The 24,454-nt window shown below is 52.9% G+C and overlaps 1 long non-coding RNA gene across 9 annotated transcripts in view; it reads left to right on the plus strand.

Annotated features, from left to right (window-relative positions):
• Window positions 1-21,639, plus strand: part of LOC102168017 (uncharacterized) — a 33,629-nt gene extending 11,990 nt beyond the window's left edge. The window contains exons 3-7 of one of the 9 annotated variants that reach the window (XR_014832601.1): window positions 9,248-9,405; window positions 11,376-11,566; window positions 17,996-18,109; window positions 20,210-20,599; window positions 21,481-21,639. This is a non-coding gene — a long non-coding RNA (uncharacterized LOC102168017). Of the gene's footprint in view, window positions 1-9,247; window positions 9,406-11,375; window positions 11,571-17,995; window positions 18,110-19,997; window positions 20,099-20,209; window positions 20,600-21,480 lie in introns of those variants that run through there. The other 8 variants (XR_014832607.1, XR_014832603.1, XR_014832602.1 and 5 more) reach the window with 8 other exon arrangements.
• The last annotated feature ends 2,815 nt before the right edge of the window (window positions 21,640-24,454 follow it).

Here is a 24,454-nt window from a genome sequence, read left to right on the forward strand (position 1 = left end):
CAAAGACCAGAGGGGAGAACTTGGGTTAAATCGCAGGTTCTCATCCAGGGCGATTTTGCCTCCTGGGGAAGTTTGGCGATATCCGAAGGCATTTTCAATGGGGTGGGGGGTCCCGGCATCTAAAGGGTAGAGGCCAGGAATGGCGCCAAATACTCTGCAGAGGTGAGCACAGGCCCCACAGCAAAGCATCCTGTGGCCCAGGATATCCAGAGCATTGAGGCTGAGATATTCTGGCTTAAAAGGACCTGAGATAATGTAGCTTCAGAGTTCAGAGCACGTGTCCTGAGGTCAAAAGTTTCGGCTCAAATCCCAGCTCTGCCACGTGGCAACTTGGTGACTTTGGACAGGCCCCCTGACCCCTCCAGCTGGTCTGCACATCTGGAGTGTTTGGGGCTTTCCGAGAGTCGAAGGAGCTCGTGGCCACAAAGTGTGCTGTACGGTACCTGCCGCCCGGACCTCCCCCAGGTCTGCAGAGTGGAATTAAGAGAAATCTATGTACTCTGGGGTTTCCAGGCTGAGGTTTATAACGCTTACATCCTGTCCTGAAACTCAAAAGAAAGCCAAAGGTTACGTCTACAGGGGAAGAACAAGGAACACATCTAACGGGATTATGCAAATATGGTTCTGGGCCGGAACCGAGAGGCGAGAAGGAAATGCTGCTGCAGACCCCCCCCGCCCCCCCAAAGCCGGGTGGAGGAGGGTGCTCAGAACAGCTGGCCCCCCACGACCCTCTTCTCCTGTAATTCTCCACTTAGGATTGTTGGGGGTGTGGACTGGGCCTTTCCCTGGCCAGATTTCGGATTTGATTTGGTCTCACTGAGATGGGGTTATTGCAGATGAGAGAAGAAAGTGAGTGTTCCAGAAAGAGCGGTCCAGGCAGAGGGACCAGCAAGGAGAAAGGCCCTGAGCGGAAGTGGGGAGCGTATTCCAGGTGGGAGGAGATGGGGGGAGGAAGATTCTGAGGGAATCTCTTGAAGCTGAGGCCAAGGGGATTTGCTGATGGATTGGATGTGGGCTACAAGAGTCACCAAGAGTGACCCCCAATTTTTTTTTTTTTTTGGTCTTTTTGCCATTTCTTGGGCTGCTCCCACAGCATATGGAGGTTCCCAGGCTAGGGGTCAAATCGGAGCTGTAGCCACCGGCCTATGCCAGAACCACAGCAACGTGGGATCCGAGCCACGTCTACAACCTACACCACAGCTCGTGGCAACACCGGATCCTTAACCCACTGAGCAAGGCCAGGGATCGAACCCGCAACCAAATGGTTCCTAGTCAGATTTGTTAACCACTGAGCCATGATGGGAACTCCAGGAGTGACCCCAAATGTTTTGACCTGAGAAACTGTAGTGGGTTCAGTAGTGCCCCCTAAAGGATATGCCCAAGTTCTAATCTCTGGGAACCAGTGAAAATGACCTTATTTGGGATAAGGGTCCTTGCAGATATGATTAAGTTTCTCAGGTTGAGGTGTTGCCTTCATGGCTCAGCGGAAATGTATCTGACTAGTATCTGTGAGGATGCAGGTTCAATCCTTGGCCTTGCTCAGTGGGTTAAGGATCCAGCGTTGCCATGAGCTATGGTGTAGGTCACAGACGTGGCTCAGATCTGGTGTTTCTGTGGCTGTGGCATAGGTTGCAGATGTGGCTTGGATTCCATGTTGCTGTGGCTACAGCTCCCATTGACCCACAGCCTGGGAACCTCCATATACTCCAGGTGCAGCCATAAAAAGACAAAAAAAAAAAAAAAAAAGAGAGAGAGAGAGAGAGATGACCCTGGATCTCGGGTGGGCCCTAAATGCAATGGCAAATGTCTGTAAGAAGCAAGGGCCCAGAGGTACATGGGAAAGGCGCGTGAAGACGGGGCAGATATTGGCGTGATGTCTCCATGGGTCAATGGGTGCACCAAGAATGGCCAGGCAGCCACCAGAAGCTGTGGGTGGCATGGGATGGCTTGGCCCCAGAGCTTCCAGAAGGAACCAACCCTGTGGACACCTTGACGTTGGACTTCTAGCCTGCAGAACTGGGAGAGGATGAATTTCGGTTGTTTTAGCCACCTAGGCTATGCTTCCTTGTTTCAGCTGCCACAGGAAACACATACAAACGGGAAAGATGGAGTTGTCCCTGATGGAGGTGGAAAGTCTAGAAGGACGTTTGTGTAAAAACAGGTGGAGGGGAGGCACCCTACTAAGTCCTGTGCAGGGAAGCCGTGAGTGCCCACGGCTTGGACGGGGCGGGGGGGTTGGACGTCGAGGGCCCAGCGTACCTGACCCTTGCTGTCCCACTTGGCACCTTCTTTGCTGCCCCTTCTCGTGCCTGGCCTCACGGCTTGGACCTCTGCCTAGTGCCCGCCAGGAAGGCCTTCCTCGTCTGCCGTCTGAACCAGCCCTGCCTCCTCCTGGGCCCCGTCGTCCACCTCCAGCAGGTGACACTCTCTGCAAGAATCTTATTCTTTGTTGGCTTTTGTTGTCTCTTTCCCTAACACCAGGGCGCACGCGTGCACGCCTTACACTGAAATTGACGCAGGGCCCGGGGCTTTCTCTGTCTTTATTTCATTTATGTTTCATTTCTTGGTTTTGCTCTTCATGCGTTGTCTTCTTTTATGACTCCCAGGGGTCAGGGCAGTGCCTGGTCCACCACTGGCCCCTGGGCAGCCTTTTCTGAAGCCCTTAGCTGGGGTTTGGTGACTGTACAGTCCCTTTTGCATCCTAGGCCAAGGGGTTGACGGTCCCGAAGTCCCCAGGGTGGAGATTCTTATTCACCAGGACTGGCTTAGGACTCAGAAATCCACATTTTTAGCACAGTTCTGATGCTGGTGGCCTGGAAGGGCTCAGGCTTTGTCAAACACCATCATCCAGCCTGCTCCGGGGAGGGAACTGCCACCGAGACGCCACCCTCCCAGGAGGCTCCTGCCTACTGGGACCTGGTGGTTTTATCACTGGCCTATCACCTTGCCATCTGGATGGTCCAGAGCTTGCACCCATGTCCAGCTCTAGGTCCTCCTGAGCCCTGTTGGGTGGGGCTTTGGACACACATAGGGTGTTTCTGCCCATCTCTCTCTGACTCAACCGGACGTGCGCTGGAGCAGGAAGGAGACTCCCAGCAGGACGCCCACTCTAGTGCCAGCCCTGCGATACCATCACCCCAGATGCCTGGTGACTAACCCACGGCCCCAAGGGCATCCCTGCGTGACAAGGGCCAGCATCCCTGGAGTTGAACCTCTCAAGACTTTCCACTCTGGGGAGAGTCAGATAAAGGCCAGGGCTTGAGGGATGGAGGCGGGGAATGGTGGGCAGGAAGTGGACTGGCAAGCTTGACCAGTGAGGGGCATGGCTTCCAGGGCTTTTGGCGCAGCTGACCTTCAAACTGATGTTTGACCCTGGAAAGCAGTGAGTGGCATGATGAGTTCCCGATGGCAGAGCTTCCAGCCTCGGGGAGCTGTAGGGCATTTCTGAGAAGACTCTCTGCTCAGCTGACGTCAGCTGCTTCTGCTAGAATGCCGTGTGGCATCCTGTCCTGTGAGCTGGCATTGTTGGGGGCAGTTGGCCTCCTGGGAGGACACTGGGCTGATAAAGACTTGGGATCTGAGGGTTGCAGCTGGTCCTGGGTTTGGGGTGACTACACATGGATCCATATATAAGGGTAACTTGGGTTGGCCTGCAGGGATGAGGCCGGGGAGAAGCAGAAGCCAGTGGGATGGGAGGTGGGTCGCTGACTTATTTCTATTTCTACTTGGACTGAGCAAAAGTGGCAGCTAGGATTGATGGAGGGGCCCCCGGCTATGCCAGACTGAACAGGGAAAATTCAGTTCTCGGTTTTTTCTCTGCCTAGTGCCCGCCAGGAAGGCCTTCCTCATCTACTTACAACACTTCAGATGCCAGATGGGTGGGTTTTCCCCACCTCAGGTAATTCTGTGACACCAGCTGCGTGTCCTGCAGTTCAATCCTGACACTAACCCCGCAGGTCAAGGGCTGAGTCCCGCCAGACGGTCCCTCCCCCTCTTTCAATGCTAATCTCAAGTCCAGGTTGTCGCCTGTGCTTCTGACCGACTGGCAATGAATGGAGGTTCCCACACTTCTGCTTGGGTTTGATGACTTGCTAGAGCATCTCACGGAACTCAGGAAAACAGTGTTCTTACTATTGCCAATGTATTAGAAAGGGTATTTTAAAGGATCTGGGAGTTCCCGTCGTGGCTCAGTGGTTAACAAATCCATCTAAGAACCATGAATTTGCGGGTTCAATCCCTGGCCTTGCTCAGTGGGTTAAGGATCTGGTGTTGCCATGAACTGTGGTGTAGGTTGCAGATGTGGCTCAGATCCTGTGTTGCTCTGGCAGTGGTGTAGGCTGGCAGCTGTAGCTCTGATTCGACCCCTAGCCTGGGAACCTCCATATGCCACGGGAACGGCCCTAGAAAAAGGGGAGAAAAAAAAAAGGCTCTGAACAAGCAGATGAAGAGATACATAGGGGGTCCAGAAGCCTCCCAAGGGCAGGCGCTTCTGTCCCTGTGGAGCTGGGATGCGCCGCGCTCCTGGCACACGGATGTGTTCACCAACTCTGCATCCTTTACCTCGGGGGTTTTTGTGGCGCTTTATCACATAGGCGTGACTGATTCCGAACTCACTTTCCAGCCAGCCCTTCGCCTCTCTCTGAAGGGCGGGGGTGGGGCTGGAAGTTCCAAGTTTCCAATCACAGCTCGGTCTTTGTGGTGACCAGCCTGTATCCAGAGGCCACCCAGAGTCACCTCCTTAGAACAAAAGACGCTGCTTTCAGCCAGGAAATTCTGAGGGACTTAGGAACTTTGTGTCGGGAGCTGGGGTCAGACGCCACATATTAGAAGAAAGAGTGCTCCTAGCACCCCTGTTTACGAGGGCTTTGGGAGCTCTGTGTCAGGAACCAGGGTGAGCGACCTCTGTATATATATTCTCTATTATTTGACATGCCCTGCAAACATCTCACCTCATCTGTCTTCAGAGGTGGGGGAGAAGGAAAGGCTTGGGGCTAAGAATCGGAGGACTTAAGCTGAAGACTCACTTGGCTCAATTGTTGGGGAGCCTTGGGAAGCTTACAGAAACGATAGCAATGGCAGTGACCACAGCAGGGACAACAGCCCCCATTGCTTGGGCCAAGGTCTGGGCTCAGCCCTTTGGATGTACCCTCACACTGTGAAGGGCAAAGAGGCTCTAGAGTTGAACAGAGGTGAGATTCTGTCCCTTATGAGCTCATGAGGACCTTGAACGTGTCACTTAACCTTTGCAGGGTTAAAAGACAGCCATGATTTATTCACTAATCTCATTAATCTGAAGTCTAGGCAGGGCTCGGCGGGGACAGCTTGTCCTTGCTCTACACGGTGTCAGCCAGGGTGGCTTGCAGGAAAGCTGGCTTCTAGAATCCCTGAAGGCTCGCTACTCACCGCCGGTGCTGATGCAGATGCTGCTGAATGATGCAGAAGCTGATGCAGATGCTACTGAGTGATGCTGATGCAGATGCTGCTGAATGATGCAGAAGCTGATGCAGACGTTGCTGAATGATGCAGAAGCTGATGCTGCTCTGGCTGTGGGCTCAAACAGCTGGGGCTCCCCAGGCAGCTCTCTAACTGTAGGTAATCTCTCCATGGTCTGTCTAATTTGGTGGCTTTAATGTGGCTGGATTTTCTTACATGGCAGCTCAGGGCTTCAAAAGCCTATGTCCCCAAAGAAACCTACAAACTGTGTGGCCTTAGAAGTCCTTCTGTGTCACTTCTGCCACATCCTATTGTTAGAGGCAGTCAAAAATCCATGTAATTTTCACATTATGAGCTGTTGCTCTTCTTTCAATTTTTTCCAACCACTTAAAAATGTGAAAACCACTCTCAGCTCATGTGTGGTGCAAAAATAGGCAGTGGGCCCAATTTGGCACTTGGGCAGTAGTTTGCAGACACCTGAGCTAGATAACCAGCCTCGGGGCCCAGACCCTGGTTTGTTATGGAATTGGGGATGCAGTGAGAGAGACGGGTGGGGGCTAGCGGACCGTCCCAGGGACCACTGCCCAGGTAGAAATTACAGAGCTATCCCCTTACCAAGCCTGACTACTCTCCCCAAAGGCAAAAGTCTTTATGTTCAGGACGTTCAGCCTGTGGGTTCAGGAAGTCGAGAAATGGGGTCACTCCTCCATGGCCATGTAATAAGCCATGGCCTTGGGTGTGGAGGCGGGGGATACCAGTTGGTTTCAGCGGTCAGCTGGTTGGCAGGTCTGAGAAAAGATGAAAGCCACCCCTGGGCAAATGGATAAGTCTTCTTAGAGCAGCATCACCTCTCCCCTGCACACCTGTCTCCATCTGGGAGGGGGGCTGCGGGGAGCATATCTGCTCTGTTGACATGCTGGGGGATTATGAGTTTAAATATATGCAAAGGGCCTTATTGAGCCCTTGGCATAAAGAGAGCACTCAGAAAATGGTAGCAGTTGCAATTTGGGGTTGGCAAAGTCATGTCCTGAAGAGTGTTGGCCTCAGATAATCTTGAGTTCAGCTTTGCTAGCTGCATGACCCTGGCAAAATTACTTAACCTCTCTGAGGCTCAATTTCTTCAATGAAGTTATAAAACCAACCTTTCAGGATTAAACCAGATCATGCCAGGGGTGTGCTTATGGATTGGAAGCAACTAAGCAATGAGTAACTCTCCATTGTGAGGTTGTTGTTGTTGTTGTTGTTATTATTATTATTATTATTAGGCTGAGAAGAACCCACTTACTGTGTTGGATGGTAGCGACTCAGAGAGCATCATGGTATTATCTGTTGTTGCAATTTGAAACACTCTTTCCCCCAAGCCCTGAGCCTCGTGAAATACAGACATAAAAGGCAGTTAAGGACCAAAAACTTAGCCTCATTCTGATAAAACCAGCTGGAGGAGAGGCAGCCCCTTCCCACGGCAAGTTACCTTCCTGAAGCTGGGAGTGCCCCCAGTTCCTGGAGGCCAGAATTAGTCATGTGATCACACTACACGCTGGGGTGGCTGGGAAATGTAGTCATTATTCTGGGCAGCCCTGTGCGCTGTGAAAGCAGGGAGTGGGACGGATCCTCAGCTTCAATGATAGTCTGTCCAACGTAGGAGAAAACAACAACAACAAATTCATGATGCCTTGGATGTGTGGCCACAGTCGGACCTCTTTCTACTGCCGCCGGCACTGAATTTAGTTCTCCGCCAGGACGCTAAATTCTCTAAGTGGCCACTGCAGCCTCCCCGCAAGGGAGAGGGAGGGAGGGGGTGGGGCAGGGAGAGTCCAGCTAAATCCTCAGCTGTTTTCCTCTCTCCCACTGCTTGGGTGCCACTGTTCCCTTAGGAAGGGGTGTTTGTCCAGCGGGGGCACAGCTTCCTCTGCCTGGGCAGGAGTGAGGGGACGTAGATCCACCTGCTTTTGTCTTTAGACCACGACCTATCCCTCCCCTCAAAGCCCCCAGCGACCTTCCTTTGGATGGGTAGCAGTGAAAGAAATTTCTGGAAAGAGGTCATAGCCAGGCTTAAAGGCCCCTCAATTTCTGAAAGACTCTGGGGCCCGGTTCCCTTTGCCATGTGGTGCTGCAGAAGTGCTGAAAGCCAAGGAGAGGCAGCATGGGGCCGGGGCAGGTGCAGGAACCACACCTGAGGTGCCGGAGCACATGGGGCAGTGAGCCTGTTGGGAGGCTGCTCACCAGGGAGGTCTGGGTTTTCTACCTCCAGGGGACGGGGTGGGGTTAGGAAGGAGGCTGACAGGTTGCTCAGCTCCTCCTAATTCATTGCACGTGCTGCTGAGGACTGTGGCTTCACTTCCAGGAAAAACTCCCTTAGGGGCTGGGAGAAAATCTCTGTAAAATCCAGCTACCTGCTTTCCCATCTCCTGGCTTGCTGGTCGCGGTGCGGGCGTGAGTTCAAGAAAGAAGCCGGGAGGCAGGAGGCAGAGCCCGGGCCACTAGAGGGCGTTTGGGAGATGTGGCAGGTTCGGTTCCGGGTCCACGTATCTGCGTGGCCTCGGATGCACCTTCGTGTGCCAGGTCCTGAATCCCAAAGGGTGGACACGTGGCTCTGGCGGACCAGGGACAGTCCTAGGGGTTGCATTAATGGATATGTTTAAGCGCGTGGTTGTGCGTTTTTATGTTCGCCCTCCTTCTATCACATGATTGAGAGTAATGATTTTGTTTCCTTTTTTGGTCATTTTTATTTTCATTTTTGTAAGTAAAAAAAAAAAATGAGTCTACTTATATGCAGAACATAATAGGGGAGCTGGCAGTCAGCCATGGCCCAAATCCCAAGGGCAGGCTGGGCAATTGACCAGCACCCGTGTAGGTGATACTGTGGGCCCAGAACAGACCTGCAGGTGCTCTAGGATGGGAATGTTTTAAGTGGATTTTATAAAAGAAGGTGACAGGCATTAAAGTGGGTTTTCCAGGTCCATCCATGAAACCCTCTCCGGGCCAAGAGTTGCTAGAAAAAGGATTCTTTGGAGGCTCTCAGCAGCCGTGCCAGCATTGGGAATGGGCCCCGGCTGTCTCTCTTCCATCCCCAGTCCCCTGCCTCTGCTGCCCCATCCAGAGAACCCCTCCATCCTACTCTTTGATGGGCAATTTGGGCCGGCGTGTTGCTTCTCCCTGGGGAGGTGGACTCATGGTTTTTCTCCCCAAGTGCAGGACAAAACACTTGGGTTTTGGTTGAAAAGTTCACAGTGACATCCAACAGGTGCAAGAGGGGGAGTTGTGTTTGGGATTTTTTTTTAACCCTCTCAAATCATCCCAGAGCCTCACAGGCCAGTCCCGCAGTGCCACATGGAGCGCCCTTCCCCAGCACCCCCCTCCCAGGTTGGCCACGTAATACAGGAGCCCTCAGATCTGAGTCCCTGCTCAGCCATAGACGGGCTGTGTGACCTTGAGTGAGTGACTGTGCATCTCTGAGCCTCCATTGCCTCAGTGTTAAAAGGCAGCAATAGGAGTTCCCCTTGTGGTTCAGTGGGTTACGAACCTGGCTAGTATCCCTGAGGATGCGGGTTTGACCCCCGACCTCACTCAGTGGATTAAGGATCCGGCCGTGAGCTGTGGTAAAGGTCACAGATGTGGCTCAGATCTGGTGTTGCTGTGGCTGTAGTGTAGGTTGGCAGCTGCAGCTCTGATTGGACTCCTAGCCTGGGAACCTCCATATGCCACAGGTGCAGCCCTAAAAAGCAAAAAACAGGAGGAGGGGGCAGCAATAAAGTCAACCTCCCAATTGTGACATGAGGCTACCGTGACCCACGATGGATCCCTCCACCAACAGCAGCCTTCTGGGCGGCCAGGCTCCACAGCATCTCAAGAGGCCTCTGCTTCCCTTGGAAGCTGAGGCCAGACTTCAGGCTCCCCACCCAGCCTGGAAGGTGACAGAGGTGGCTACCCTAGGAGGACAGCTCGGGCCGGTTACTGCAACCACCAGTCTAGGTAAGAAAATGCAGGAGGGGTTCCAGAGATGTGTGTCTACGGATGTGCATCACAGTAGCATTTGTAGTGGCAAAAATTTTGAGGCACTCTAGATGTCACTTCTTATTAAGGTTTACTAAACGAATCACAGCACCACTATTAAGGGGAACACGCTTTGTTTATGCCGGTCTTTGCTGTATCTGCTGGCTGACGGCTCAGCTTTCACCTCCCCTTCCTCCTTCTTGGCACCCCCACTTTGTTTAGGTATTACCTCTTTTTTTTTTTTTTTTTTTTTTCTTTTTAGGGCCGCACCTACAGCACATGGAAGTTCCCAGGCTAGGGATCAAATCAGAGCTTTAGCCAACAGCCTAGACACAGCCACAGCAATGCAGGATCTGAGCCAAGTCTGCAACCTACACCACAGTTCATGGCAATGCTGGATCCTTAACCCGCTGGGCGAGGCCAGAAATCAATCCCGTGTCCTCATGGATATTACTCAGATTCGTTTCTGCTGAGCCACAACAGGAACTCCCAAATCGACTCCTTTCTAATGCAGCCATGATGCTCCAGAGAAGCTGACCCCATCCCCAGACCCAGCAGTAAGCTCTAGCTAATCAAACCCGGGGGTGGGCAAATATACTCGGTGAAGGACCAGAGAGTAAATGCCCAAGGCTTCACAACCACGCGGTGTTACACTCATCAACTCTGATGCTGCAGCAGGAGAGCAGCCTCAGAGGATACAGACACAAATACCCCCGGCTTCTTCTGATAAAACTTGACTAGGAAAGCCAGTGGGCCAGGTGGGGCCCATCGGCTGTAGATGCCACCAGGCCTCAGCCAGTGCTGAACATCTAACTCCGCATCGGTGAGTGGTTTAGAAACCCCGTCTGAGCCCTGTCAGCACCAGGCGTAGCGCTGGTGGGAGTTACTGGTCTAACCTGCGATCAAGAGTGACTGAGAGGCCCTCTGTGGTCAGAGCAGGGCTCTCAGAAGACGTGACAGTGGATCTGGGACCTGAAGGCTGAAGAGCCAGTGACGTAGGAGCGGTGGAGGGGGTCCCTGGTGCAGGCAACGGCAGGTGCAAAAGCAGAAAGGCTTTGTTCTCAGAAAGAAGCCCAGGGCCTGGGGCAGAGGGAGGGAGGGACAGAGAAGGGGCCGGGAGGCGGGCCAGTGCTGGGCCTGCTGGTCTGGCGGGGAGAGTCCGCGTGGCCTAGGTGGGACAGGAGGCCATTAGAGAATTCATCAGAGGGTTCCCATGAGTTGTCTTGTGTCATAGCCCTCATGAAACATCCAGAAAGCTACATGACCTATGGTAGTGGTAGTTATCATTAAGAGATAATTATTACATTCATATTTTTGCTTGACTGTGCTGCTTAATTTTTCTACAATAATCTTATCTCAAGAGTCAGAAAAACATGGTCTTAGCATCCACTTTGTGGCTATGCAACTTGTGCTCTTTCACTAGGCCTCGTGCTCAGAAAAGCCCCACATTCGGCACTTTTGTCATCTTAAACCTCCTAGTAGTGTTATCCTTGAATTTGCGCTTTGTAAGTCTGATGGGACAAGGAGCATGCGCGTGAGGGAGACACGCACACAGTGTGTGCAGTGCTCTTCCACACGTGTTTACTGTCCCCTGTGTGTTCCCTGTTCCCCATGACATCAGAATCCTGCGGTACCCACCATGCGTGGCAGGTCAGTGAGACTTAAAGCAAATCCAAGGGAAGCGTGTCACTTTTGTGACCGAGCCGCACTGGGGACACTGTCAGCTCTGGGCGGCCAGGATTTCTGCCAGAACCAGAACTCGCTTTGAATGCTGAACAAAGGCAAAGGCAGAAAGAAACACGGATGACCCAGGAGCCCCTTCTGATGTGCGTTGCTTCCGTGTATCAGTCAACCGTTTACACGGAAAAGGATGGCCTGGAAGGAAAGGGGAAGATGGGGTGAAACGTCCAGTCCCTTCTCCTCTCAGTCCTTCCTTCCTTCCTTGCCAGGAAGGGGAAGGCGGAGTGTTGGTCGATGGGCCCCAAGAAGTGAAAGACACTCGCCCTCAGTATCAAGAAGAACTGGTTCCAGGACCTGCTGTGGGTCCCAAATCCATCTGCTGACAGTCAATCTCACCATCAGCCCATCTCTCCTTGGTTCTACATCCATGGATTCAGCCAATCGGGGATCATGCAGAACTGTAGGTACTTACTGAAACCCCGCCCCCATACAAGTGGTTCAAACCCTGTTGTCCAAGTGTCACCTATAGAAACAGATTGAATTCATTTGGTATGTGTTTCTACTCTTCTGGTGAGGAATGGAGTACACGTGCATGTGCAAGCTGCAAAACAGAAATTGTGTCATCTGGGTGGTTCTTCTTCCAGGTCAGATGCTCTTCTATTTGAATTTAGAATTGGGATCGTGCCATGAAAAATGGTTAGTAGAGTTCCCGTTGTGGCTCAGCGAGTTAAGAACCTGACCTAGTGTCCGTGAGTATGTGGGTTTGATCCCTGGCCTCCCTTGGTGGTTAAGGATCTGCCGTTGCCATGAGCTGTGGTGCAGTGTGCAGATGTGGCTCGGATCCAGTAGTGCTGTGGCTATGGTGTAGGCTGGCGTCTGCGGCTCCGATTCGACCCCTAGCCTGGGAACATCCATATGCAGTGGGTGTGACCCAAAAAAGAAAAAAGAAAAAGGGATGGCAAAAATGCATGCCATCTCTGAATTTAATATCTTATGAATTTAATGTAATGAAAAAATTAAATGTTTTCCTATATGTAGAACATTAAATAGCAAATAAAAAAACACCATAGCAAATGAAGGGAGATCACAGAAGAAAGAGAAAAGCTTTGTATTTTAGTGCCTTGAGTACCCGGAATGCTACTTTTTGAACAAGGGCCCTGCCTTTTCACTTCACACTGGGCCCTGCAGGTTCTGTGGTGAGTCCTGTGTCCCGTGTCAGAGAAACAAGAGACGAAATGGGGTGTGGGGGTGGGGGGGGCACCGAGTGGTGCTTGGCTGGCGAGGAGTTGGCTCTGAGCCCGGGCTGGCCTCCTCCCACCCACCTTCCCAGAGAGGAAGGAGCCAGGAGGTTTGTTTGCACTCAATTCAGTTAATCAAGTGGCTGGCCAGGCATCAGCGGTAACTGAGACTTTATCACAATATTTTCTTTGGCTCCCGGCTTCACCTTGAAGGTGAAGTGTGGGGAGGGGGAGCGGCTGCTCTGAGCTCACTCTCTGGGGTCCTTCTGGAGACGTGCGAGCACAAAGAAAGCTCATTCTTCTGCTCTGAAAAACAATCAGGCCCTTTCCCTCTTTTATTTATTTTTTCATTTTCAGTCCAATTTAGAAAGAGCTGGGGGCCGTGACTCAGTCCTGCCTCGGGCCCCTTGGAGAGGCCGCAGACGGGAGCAGGGGGCCCGGCTAATCTCCGGGAGCGGTATTTATGACCCTCTGGGAGGTGGAAGCAGACGCTGCCCCGCTGCCCCTGTCAGAGCAGCCGGGAGCTGTGGCCCTGGGGTGGCCCTGCATCCTTCCACAGCGACACCCTTGCCACGGCCAGCTCAGCTCCTCCAAAAGGTTCCTCTGCTTCTGGGGCCGGCGGGGCAGGGGAGCAAGGATGACAGGTGGCCTTTTCAAGGGCTGAGGGCGGGGTGATGCCCACAGTACCTTCGAACACCTTCCATGACCCCCCAGCCCCCCACTGAGGACCAGATGGGAGCAGGCATACTCTGGAAGGACGCCCTGTGCCCGGCGGACCCTCATGGTCAGGAGGAGAGGAATCGAGCAGGAAACACTACCCCAGACGCTGGGATGATGTCACCCTCTGCGGGCGGGGCTGTGGCATTTACTCACTGGGCCTTTCTGAAGCTTCCTCCCAGCTGGGCATCTGTCCGTCTGTCCGGCACACAGACAGGGTTGGGGAAGGAGCTTGGCTGTGCCCTCACTGCGGGTTAGTTTGAATGTCAGCGCGTGGTCTGTGGTGCCCTCCCTCACATGGCTGATGCAAGGAGGGCACATAGGGGTGCCCCATGCACGTTAGTTCTGCTTATAATCAAGGTGCCCCGAATCTAAAATGTCCCAGTTTTTAAATGACAGTCTGTCACGGGTTTCTCTTTGTCCCACCAATTGATTTTCTCCTTTTTCTTTGATAATAGCACTTCTGGATTTTAGCTGGGCTCATGGCCATCCTGAATCAGCTGCACCTTCAGCATGTATTCGTGGCCAAATGACCAGACTCAGGCCAACGCACTGGCTATGAGTTAAAGTGATACGGGCAGCTGCCAGGCTTTGCCCTCAAAGGCAGGACAACCCTCTCTTCCCCTCTTGCTGTTGGCTGAAAGCAGGCCCAGATGACGTGATGGTGGCCCTTCTAGAGGGTCAAGCCCTGGAAAGGAGGCAGAACGACAAGTGGGAGGTAGCCTGGGTTCCCCGGCTCCCTGCTGCCTCCATGTCCATCTGCTTATCCTTGAACTGTCTTGGGAGAGAGAGATAAAATGAACCCTTTGTTGAGATGCTCATACTTGGGGTCTCCAGGTTCGCAGCTGGACCTGTACCCTAAGCGATTCCTTTGGCACCTGTCTCAAGTTTTAAAACAATACTATATCTGCAGGCTGGGCACTATTGGTGGGACCACTCATTTACAACCTCTGCCTTAGACTTGAAAATCTGACCAGTGAGGGGGATAAGACAAGAAATAAATCAGTTTGGTTAGAGAGGATCAATGTGTAAGAGTCATAATAATTAAAAGCTCAATAGGCTCTCGTGAGCTGTCTATGCCAAGGTGGTGCTAGGTGCTTTCCCTGAGGAATTTCCTTGAGATCATCAAGCCGAATCCTCAAATAATCCTATAAGGTAGACCCTTTTAAAGATGAGGGGGGGAGTTCCCGTCGTGGCGCAGTGGTTAACGAATCCGACTAGGAACCATGAGGTTGCGGGTTCGGTCCCTGGCCTTGCTCAGTGGGTTAAGGATCTGGCATTGCCGTGAGCTGTGGTGTAGGTTGCAGACGCGGCTCGGATCCCGCGTTGCTGTGGCTCTGGTGTAGACCAGTGGCTACAGCTCTGATTCGACCCCTAGCCTGGGAACCTCCATATGCCATGGGAGCGGCCCAAGAAATAGCAAAAAAAAAAAAAAAAAAAAAAAAGGTAAAGATGAGGGTATGAGGGCATGTGACATTGACTGTGAACTAAGACATGCCTTGCCTGGGGTCAGTGAGCACCTCTGGGCACCTGGGGCCAACAGGAGGCACAGGGGTCTCTGATGTGGTGCGTCCTAATCACCCCCTCTCATGTCACAGACGATGGGGGGCTGGGGTCCAGATAGAGAGGGAAGGGGACCCGCCCCTGAGCAGACACCCAGGTCGTGGCAGCATTAGGCCTTGAGAGAGGTGTCACTGCAGCGGGAAGAACAGACAGAGCAAACCTGCACGGGACCTGGCGATCCCCTCACTCATGGGCTGGGTATCAGAACCCCTGCCAGCTCGTTGGTAAGCAGCCCTGACGGGGAGCCATCCAAGGAGTCCCCAGGGTGTGTTGTGATGGAGTGGGGACCTCTCACTTAGTCCCCGAGCCCCAGGCTCCCATTCGCACCCCTGACTCAGGAGAGCGCCCCCCCAAAACAGAGGGGAGAAAGAGGCTGCAGTGCTCATGGGCGGCTGCAAATGAGGGGTCTCTGAGCCACCAAACTTCTGCCGAGCAAAGCTATTTTTTTTAATTTTAATTTTTTATTTAATGGCCACACCCCAGCTTGGGGAAGTTTCCCAGGCCAGGGATTGAATCCGAGCCACAGCTGTGGCAATGCCAGATCCTTAAATCCACTCTGCCAGTCTGAAGATCGAACCCAAGCCTCCGCAGAGACCCAAGTCACTACAGTTGGATTCTTAACCCACTGCCCCACAGCGGGAACTTCGAGCAAAGGCTATTTTTAACCAGAAGAAGGAGGCTTAGGGCATTGGAAGGATGTTCTGACAAATCCTTTGTTCCCAAGTGGACTCACAGGTGGTGGGTTTCACCCCACACTGTTCCCTCCTGAACCTCCTAGGTTTTTTGCAGATGGAACATATGGGAACATATCCCGGCTCTGCTGCTTACTGGCTGTGTGACCTTGGATGATTTCTCTAACCTCTCTGAGCCTCAACTTCCTCATCTGTACAATGGGGGAGATAGGAGTAGTGCCTTGGCAGGGTTGTGAGGACTAAATGAGTAATGCACATAGCTCATCTGTTTATGAATTTGCATTAGGAGTATTGGCTGAAACATTCTAGAAACAGCTATTTTTATTTTCTTATGGACCATGTCCTTAACTAGTGTGTTGGTTCCCATGGCTGGTTTCCTGGTGTAAGCCACAAACTCAGTGGCTTTAAACAAAAATTAGGATCTTACAGTTCTGGAGTTCAGAAATCCTGAAGTCAAGGTGTCAAAAGTTCCTCCTTGAGGGGGAAGATCCCTTCTCTTGCCTATTCTGCCTCCTTGGCTCATGGCTCCTCCCTCCATCTTCAAAGCCAGGAGCATCTTGAAGTCTCTCTGTCACATCGCCCTCCCTCCCTCTGATCCTCCCATCTCTCTCTGTCTTTTTTTTTTTTTTTGCTATTTTTCGGGCCACACCCGAGGCATATGGCCGTTCCCAGGCTAGGGGTCTAATTGGAGCTGTAGCTGCTGGCCTATGTCACAGCCATGCCAGATCCAAGCCGTGTCTGCAACCTACACCACAGCTCATGGCAACACAAGATCCTTAACCCACTGAGCGACGCCAGGGATCAAACCTGTGTCCTCATGGATGCCAGTCAGGTTCATTTCTGCTGAGCCACGACGGGAACTCCGCGTCTCCCTCTTGTAAGGAGCCTTGTGATTCCATGGAGCCGAACCTGATTATCCAGGGTAATCTCAAAATCCTTCACTTAATCGCATCTGCAAAGCCCCTTTTGCCGCAGAAGGGAACATTCGGGTTCTGGGGATTAGCACGTGGACACATTTAGGGGCCATTATTCTGCCTTCCACAACCAGTGATGGTGATTTAAGACTAGAATCGGACCTGAGAAGACATCTTTAAGGTGGCTTTTTGGACTGCAAACATTTTTTAGAGACATATGCAACAAAGTCCCAAATATCAGTGGTTCAAACAAGACTCATGTCTCATTGTCTCTTTCCCTCGCTCGCTCTATCAGGTCCTCACTCTCTCTGCCCTGAGGCTGTGCCATCCCCAGGGTGTTCCGGATGCCCCAGGTGTTCACTCCTGCAGCCTGGCCCATGGAAAGGAAGGAAGGGGGAGCACACACCCTCTTTTTTTTATGAACGCGCCCAGAGGTCGGATCCTTCACTTCTGCCACCATCCTGTTGGCTAGAGCTTGGCCACACAGGCACGCCTAGCTGCAAGGAAGATTGGGAAATGTAGTCATTTTAGGTGGCCACGTGCCCAGGAAAAATGGGGGTCCTCATACTAAAGAGGAAAGGAGGAAATTAATATGAGTGGACAAAGAGCAATTCTGCCACGGGGCTAAAAGAAGAGAGCAAATTGAGAGCTCTGTCACAGACATGGGGCTGGAGGGGAGGAGAAGCAGCCCCTCCCTGGGGGGAGGCATAGAAATATCCATCACACACACGGTTAATAGCTTAGTCTCTATCTCATCTCTTTCCTCCTTCCTAAGTGGAACCCTGCTTAGGTCTAGATCACAAAGGACTTGACTAAAAAGTTTTATCTCAAGGAGTTCCCACTGTGGCTCAGTGGGTTAAGAACCTGATTGAATAATCATGAGGATGTGGGTACCATCCCTGCCCTTGCTCAGTGAGTTAGGGATACTGCATGGCTGCAAGCTGTGGCATAGGTCGCACATGCGGCTTGGAACCGGTGTTGCTGTGACTGCAGCATAGGCCTATAACTACAACTCTGATTCGACCCCTGGCCTGGGAATTTCCATATGCTAGATGCAGCTGTAAAAAGAAAAAAAAAGTTTGATCTCCCAGTCTCCCTGGAGACAATGAATGTGAGCAGAAATCTGCTGGGGATTTCTAGAACGGCTTTCAGTTTTCTGGTAGGTATACCCTCCCTTCTTGCTTCTCTAGCCTTCCTCTTCCTCCCAGAAGCTCAAGGGTTCTGCAGGTGCAGCAGCCACCTGACAGACATGATGTGTGAGCCTCCAGGAGAGCCTGGGTCCTTGATGGTAACACTGAGCCCCTACCATCTGCGGACTGCCTACCTACGGACTTCCTTCTACCAGAGAAACGTGAACCCCCTGTTTGCTTAATCCTCTTTGCTTTGGCAATTTGGGGTCTCCCTGGCCTGTGTATTTGTTGTCTTCCCTTGTACATTACAGGGAGGCTTGGATGGTAGGTTCTGCCCCTCTTTACACAGCCGGTGGCTTATCCCACCAGCCGAGGGAGCCGCCTATGGAGGAGAGAAAGAAGAGACAGTTGCAGTGGAAACCCATGCTTCTTCCCATCATTAACCAACTTGATCCTTTATTTATTTATTTATAAATGTGAAAACGATGTTCAAGGGATCTCAGGACATTTGGAGAAAACAAACGTCAGAAAAGGGAAGGATCAGAGTCGATAAACAGAATGCTTCACTCTGGAATAGGCAGAGAGAAGTCAGGGAGAAGAAGAAAAATGATTTTCATTCTACTTTTTATCTTTAGGAGCATTCGGGAGACTGTTGCCTTGACAAGAGTAGGTTGTTGTGAAAATGGAGGAGTCAGAGAAGAAGGAGTCATTCTCGAAAGTGACAAATATGAGTACCTCTGAAAAGTTGGGTAAGTGGGCTGAGAAATAAGACACCGCCAATGATCAAGTTAGTAATCTGGAGTACAGAACTGAAGAAATCTCCCAGAATAGAGAAAGACAAAGCTGGGAAATGTAAGAGAAATGTCGAAACAAAGAGGATAACTCCAGGAGTTCCAACTGCTATAAAATGGGAATTTTGAAAGAAGAGAGAGACTGAAGGGGAGGAAGGCAATAATTAAAGAAATGAGAGGAGACACTCCCCTGCACCCCCAGAAAGACTCGCGTCTTCAATTACATGCTCCACCCGGTTCCATTTCCGACACATACTTATAGACATCAAGGGAAATTTTTGAAACACTTAAGAATAAAGAGCCTACCCTACAGGCTTTTGGAAGTAATAATTTTGAAAGTGGTAAACTACCAGAGACTGAGGATCAGATCAACACCAGTTTTGTCCTCCGCTCGGATGCCGGAAGTCGATAGGATGTGTCTTCTGTGTTCTCAGGGTGAAAGATTCTCAATCTAGGGCTCTTTATACAGCTAAGGAAAATTAATATATTCTTAGACAGTCAGGAATTTGGAAATTCACAATCCATGCGTTGTATGCAAAAAAATTACCCAAAGATTTAGGTCAACCTCCTGACAAAGAATCTCAGAAAGAGGATGACATATACAATATTTAAAAGTGGCAGGTGATAATTATACAGAAGAAGCAAAGACTTCGAGAAAGAAACTAAGAATATATGTTAGACCTGGCCCTCGGGGGATTCTCCTTTGAGCGGGAAAATTTCAGGGACTCGGGGTCACATGTCCTTCTTCATGGGTCTGCTCACCCTTAACAAATATGATTTACCTGGTGATGTCATAAGGGCTGTTTACTAGTTTTCAATTTTTTGAGTCAGCCTATTGACAGTTCAAAGAAGATTTCATTCTAAATTCTAGAACAGGATAATGAGAAATGATAGTAACACATGGAGACATTACATATCCAGGCACTGTTCTAAGCAGGTGGCATGAAGTAACACTTTTAATCTTCATGGCAACTTTATGAAGGAGCAGCTATGCGTATCTCCATTTTTTACCAATAAGGAAATGGGAACACAGAGAGGTTAAGCAACTTGCCCAAAGGGAACACAACAAAAAATGGCAGAGGTGGGATTTGAATTCAGGCATACTGACCTCAGGGTCCATGAAGTAAAAGTAATACAATGACACGCATAGGAGGACAAGTACAGGAGTCAGAGGAACTATGCCAATTTCCTCATCTTTCACTGGAAGGAATTGTTTGATATCATCTAAAGTTGATAAATCAAGAGGTGGAAGTGGACATACTGTTAAATCAGAAAAACTAGAGGAGTTCCCACTGTGGTAGAGTGGGTAAAGGATCTGACTGCAGTGGCTGAGGTCACAGTGGAGGCACAAGTTCAATCCCCCACCCCGTGCCGTGGTTAAGGATTGGGCACTGCTGCTGTGTGGCACGGGTTGCGGCTGAGGCTCGGATTCAGTTCCTGGCCCGGGAACATTCCAGAAGGGAACCCCCAGACTCCTGGGAAATGGCTGCGTGCCCCTCCCCCAGAGGGCAAGGGGGTTGGATGGTGGCACCCTGGGGGAGTCCAGAGAAGAGATTGCTGGCATTGCACCTAGAATCATACTTACAGGCATCTGGGACACTTGTAAAACCCTGCCTGGGTCTGGCAGCACCTCCCCAGGTCCCTGGAAGATATTGGGGAGGAGGGATCCCTGCAGTGTCAGGGTCTCTCCACCCTCAGCCCTTGTCCGCTCCTGGCTCTGCAGTCCCTTGGCCTCCAGGCCCCTTACCCCTCGGTGCCAGGCTCTCAGAGCCCCCTTTGGAGCCGCTGCCCAGGCCTCGGCCCCTCCGAGGGGTCCAGACTCTGCCCAGAGCCGCCCCTTCCCTGCGGCTCCGGCCGTGAGTCACGCGGCCGGCCGTGCCGCCTGCACTATCTGGGGAACCCGAGATCCCCTTTAATTCCCTCCAGCTGCGTCTCTGCAGGACTGAGGTAATCCGTTCTGGCGCAAGAGGAAAGCAGAGGGCTTGTTGTGTCTTTGTTTCATTCAAATGGTTTGGAGGATGACTCACTCGTTTTCTTCTTTCTTTCTTTTTAAACCAGGGCACCGTCTAGAAGTCGTTTTTGATTAGAAGTTGACCTCAGAAGTATGCGCGCATCATTTTGAAAACATCTGCCGGCACCACAGAAACCGACTCCGAATGAGAAAGGACAGCGTGGACCACGTCCAGGACCAGCGCCTTCCCACACGGCGCTCGGGGGTATCGCTGGCCTGGACCAAGGCTGGGATGTTGTCCCCGGCATGCGCCCGGATCCCCGTAGTGACCTGGGGCCAGCTGGGGGTGATGAGAGTGTCCCCATCGAGGTCGTCATCGCCCAGGACACTGGCTAATGTTATCGAGTCCTTATTATGGTCCATGCGGATCACAGGGAGTCATCCATCCTCGGCGCTTCCCGTCGGGCGGGAGTCTACAGGCTGAGTGGCATTGTCAGGTACCGCTCAGAAGCTGGGAGGTTGGGGTCTAAGATCAATGCCCTTGACCCACCTGGGCGGGACAATCTAGTGGGTGGAGTCAGAGGTCTCCTTAGGAACTGGAAGCCGCCAGGCAAAGCCTGCTCAGCCCCGAGGCTGTGAACCTGGTACCCGGTGAGGTGGGAGAGGGCAGCCAGAGGTAGTGGGCGGGGCCTGAGTGGGGTCTGAGGTCGGTGACAGGAAAGGGGGGGTGAGAGGTGGGTGGCACAGGGGTGGAGGGCAGCAGAGCACGAGGCTGACCGAGGACACGGTCCCTGTTACCTGCTGCACCTCTACTCTGTGCCAGGTGGCGGGTAGAGACAGGTGGGGCAGGCCGTGGTCATTCCCGAAGTTCGGTGGCTGGAAGGACTCGGGCCAGAAGAACCCAAGGGGGAGAGAGAAGCACCTCCAAGCAGGGGGTTCTGGAAAGCTCCCAGCGGGAGGGGCTTTGGCGAAGGGCAGGCTGGAAGGGGAGGGCCTGCGCAGGAGGGGAGCGAGCACCTGTGCGCTTAGGTGAGTTGCACACCTGCGGGTAAGAGGGTTGCTCCCTTTGGCAGTTCTAGGCCATCCACAAGGTGGGTTAGCCTAGACGGGGACGATGGGTCATAGCAGAGCAGTGACCGATACTGCGAGGGGGCGGGTGTCTCGCATCTCTGCCAGGAAAGGCGTGGAGGGCTGAGCACCCCCCACCCCAGAGGGCCCTCGGCTGGCACCCCTCGTGGCCAGGCCTGTGCGCCCCTCTGTGGGGTGTTCGCATGTTGATAAACCACCTGTGCCTGCTCAGGGCGTTCTTCCCCGGCGTTGCCATAACAAGTTGCCACAAGCCAGGGGCCTGAAACAACCAAAATCTGTTCTCTTACAGACGCGGAGGCTGAAGTCCTGAGTCGAGGCGTCAGCGGGGCCAGGCTCCCTCCAAAGGCTCTATCGACGGAGGAATCTTTCATCACCTTTTTTTTTCTAGCTTCTGGTGGCTTCAGATGTCCCTTGGCTTGTCACAGCAGAACCCCAGTCTCTGCCTCCATCTTCGTGTGGCCTTCTTTGTGTCTGTGCCTTTCCCTCCTCTCATAAGGACCCTTGTCACTGGATCTCCCCCCACCCCCAGTAATCCAGGATGAGCTCATCTTGAGATTATTAACTTCATTACATCCCCATGGACGCTTTTTCCAGATAAGGTGCCATCTCACAGGTTCCGGGAGGACATCGGGATCGGGGGCAGGTGCCATTCAACCTGCTCCACAGAAAGGCCCATTTCCCTCCAGGGGGTGGGCGCTTGCTGAGAATAGGAGCTGTACGTCTTCATTCATTCATTCATTCATTCATTCCACACATGTTGAGGGACCTCCCCTTCCACGTGCCGGGCACGCTGCTGGGGATACGGAAGCCAGGCAGACAGATCCCGTTCCTGCCCACACGGATCTGCCTTTGCACTGGGGGCGGCAGACCCAACCAGAACAGAGCCCCACACACACCCCCGCCCCCCACCCCTGCCGCTGCAGGTGGAGCTGCAAAGGAAGCCAAGGAGGGGCTAGACCAGCAGCACTGGGGGCAGGTGGAGCAGAGCAGCTCCAGCTGGGGTGGGGGCTCAGGGAAGGCTTCTCAGAAGAGGGGACACTGAAGCTGGACCCTGGATGCTGAGAAGGACCAGGTTGGGGCCTCTCTCTCACTTCTTGGCCATGCAACCTTGGCCAGTGGCTTCATCCCTCTGCGCCTCGCTTTCATAGCCTATAAAACAGGGACAGCAGCCACACAACCGCCTAGAACCATCATCCTGAGGTCTCAGTGAGTGAACCTACGGGGAGCCTTCACACCTGCAGAGTTCCTGGGACTCGCTGAATAGGCAGGAGCGAATCCTCCGAAAAGAATCCTTAAATGTTAACATTATTGGCGCATGGGCAGAGCCATGCACCCAAACATTTTGTTCATAATTTGAGGGATATTTATTTTAAAAAACCAAACGAGGCCCAGAGGTCGTCACCACGCAAAACTCTGCGCCTTCCACCTTCCTCATTTTACAGCTTAATGTGAGGCTTGTTTGAATCAGGTTTGGGGCCTGGGGCACCGTGTTTTTTGGGGGGGTTTAGGGCTTTATGGTCTTCACCCAGGCTGGGCAGAAGTACCTGTGGATGTTGGCTGCCACTTGGGGCAGAGCAAGTTGGATCCTTGGGACCGGCCAGTGGAGCCAGGGGTCCCCTACGTCATGCTGACTCCGGGGATGGACAGAGGTCAGGCTAAAGGTTGTTCTGGGGTGAGAAGGGGAGGAGGGGCAGAGAAGCAGAGGAGCTGCAGGAGGTCCCCCCCACCTGGGCTCTGGGATCCCGCCCTCTAGGGGGCAGTAGGGCTCCACGGAGAGCCTGGCTCCAGCTCCCAGGGGCCTCCTCTTCACCTTAGAATGCGCCCCAGGATTCAGCATCAGGGAAATTTCTGCCCAAACTTTGCCTTGGCTGGGCCGGGAGGATGTATCTGTTCCGACTCGGATGTGTGGGGGGAAATGCTCATTAGGAAGGAAAGGATTTAGTGTCTCGGAAACGTGAATGTTTCTAAAGAGGGACGCCTGACAGCTGTGCCCACTTAGGGGGCACCGTGGGCTCCCCGCCCGGCCACCTGACCGTGGAAGGAAGTTGGATTCCTGAGGCTCACAATAGCCACAGGCGAAGGCATGGGTTCATGGCCAGATTCAGGGGTGTAGACCCTCAAAACAAATCTCCGTGATCGGTTCTCCCCACGCATCTGAGGAGGCACCTGCTTCTCCTCCTCTCTTCTGGGGGAACGGGGATAGCCTCCAGTGTAGCACTGTGACCCCAAAGATCTGAGATTCAGGGGTCACACCCCCTGTGGCCTCGTGGTCCCCTCTGGGGGGAGGGGCAGCCTGATGCGTACATGTGCCTGAGGCACACAGACCTGGGTTCAGATCTTAACTCTGCCACTTCCTGATGTGTGCTCATCAGCAGGGGGCCTTTCTGAGCCCCCAGCCTCACCTGAAAAACAGGGGAGTCCTACCTCGCAGGGTGGCTGCCCTTCCTGGCCGTGGTTCCAGTGACACGATTCGTGTGGTCCAGGCACATGCTGAGGACTCGCCATCCCACCGCCTGCCGCCCTCCCTGCTCCGTCCCCCGCCTACTCCAGCGCCTCCCCTAACCTGCCCCCCCCCCACTTACTCCATCCCTTCTGCGCCTTCTGTTTACAGTCTGTCTCCTGCTGGAACGTGAGCTCTCCCCCGCTGTAGCCAGGACACACATTCAACACCAGGAAATCCTGTCCAGGGCTCTCTTATCCAGTTCAGTCCCAATAAATCTTGGGGCTTGCTCACATGAATGGAGGGGGTTCTTAGCCAGTTATCCAGGCCTCAGTTTCCCCGGCTGTGTGCTGAGGCTGCCGGGATGAGAAGTCTCCAGGAGGCTTTGGGGCAGGTGAGCACACAGGTGTGCGAGCACCTGGCCCAGGCACTCGCCAAGGCAGGTTCACTTCCACCATCTTTGGGTTTCCAGGGTTTTCCACGGCATTATGGTACATCAGGAGCATCGCCACCCGCCGACCCCCGAGGCCAGCTCAGGGCTACAGGCCACCGGCCACCTTCCATACAGACTCAACTAGTGAGGCCTGAGTGAGGTCTCTGCACCAGACACTCTCACACTGGCTCCTTCCACACACCGGTGGTGTGTGTGTGCGGAGGGGCAGGTCAGGGAGGAGGCCCCTGAGGCTCAGAGAAGTGGGTCCCTTGCCTGTGTAAGTGACACGTGGAACCTAGGACTGCCCCCACTATTCTGCATGCAGCACCAGGGAAGGAGGTGGCCTATGATGGGTGACAGAGCCCCCCCCCCATGGTGGCCAAGGGCAAG

This window comes from Sus scrofa, chromosome 17, assembly GCF_054392235.1.
Source record: "Sus scrofa isolate SSC_HxYL_T2T_F1_AM1 chromosome 17, Sscrofa_HxYL_maternal_Yorkshire_Landrace_v2.0, whole genome shotgun sequence".
Classification (NCBI taxonomy): domain Eukaryota; kingdom Metazoa; phylum Chordata; class Mammalia; order Artiodactyla; family Suidae; genus Sus; species Sus scrofa.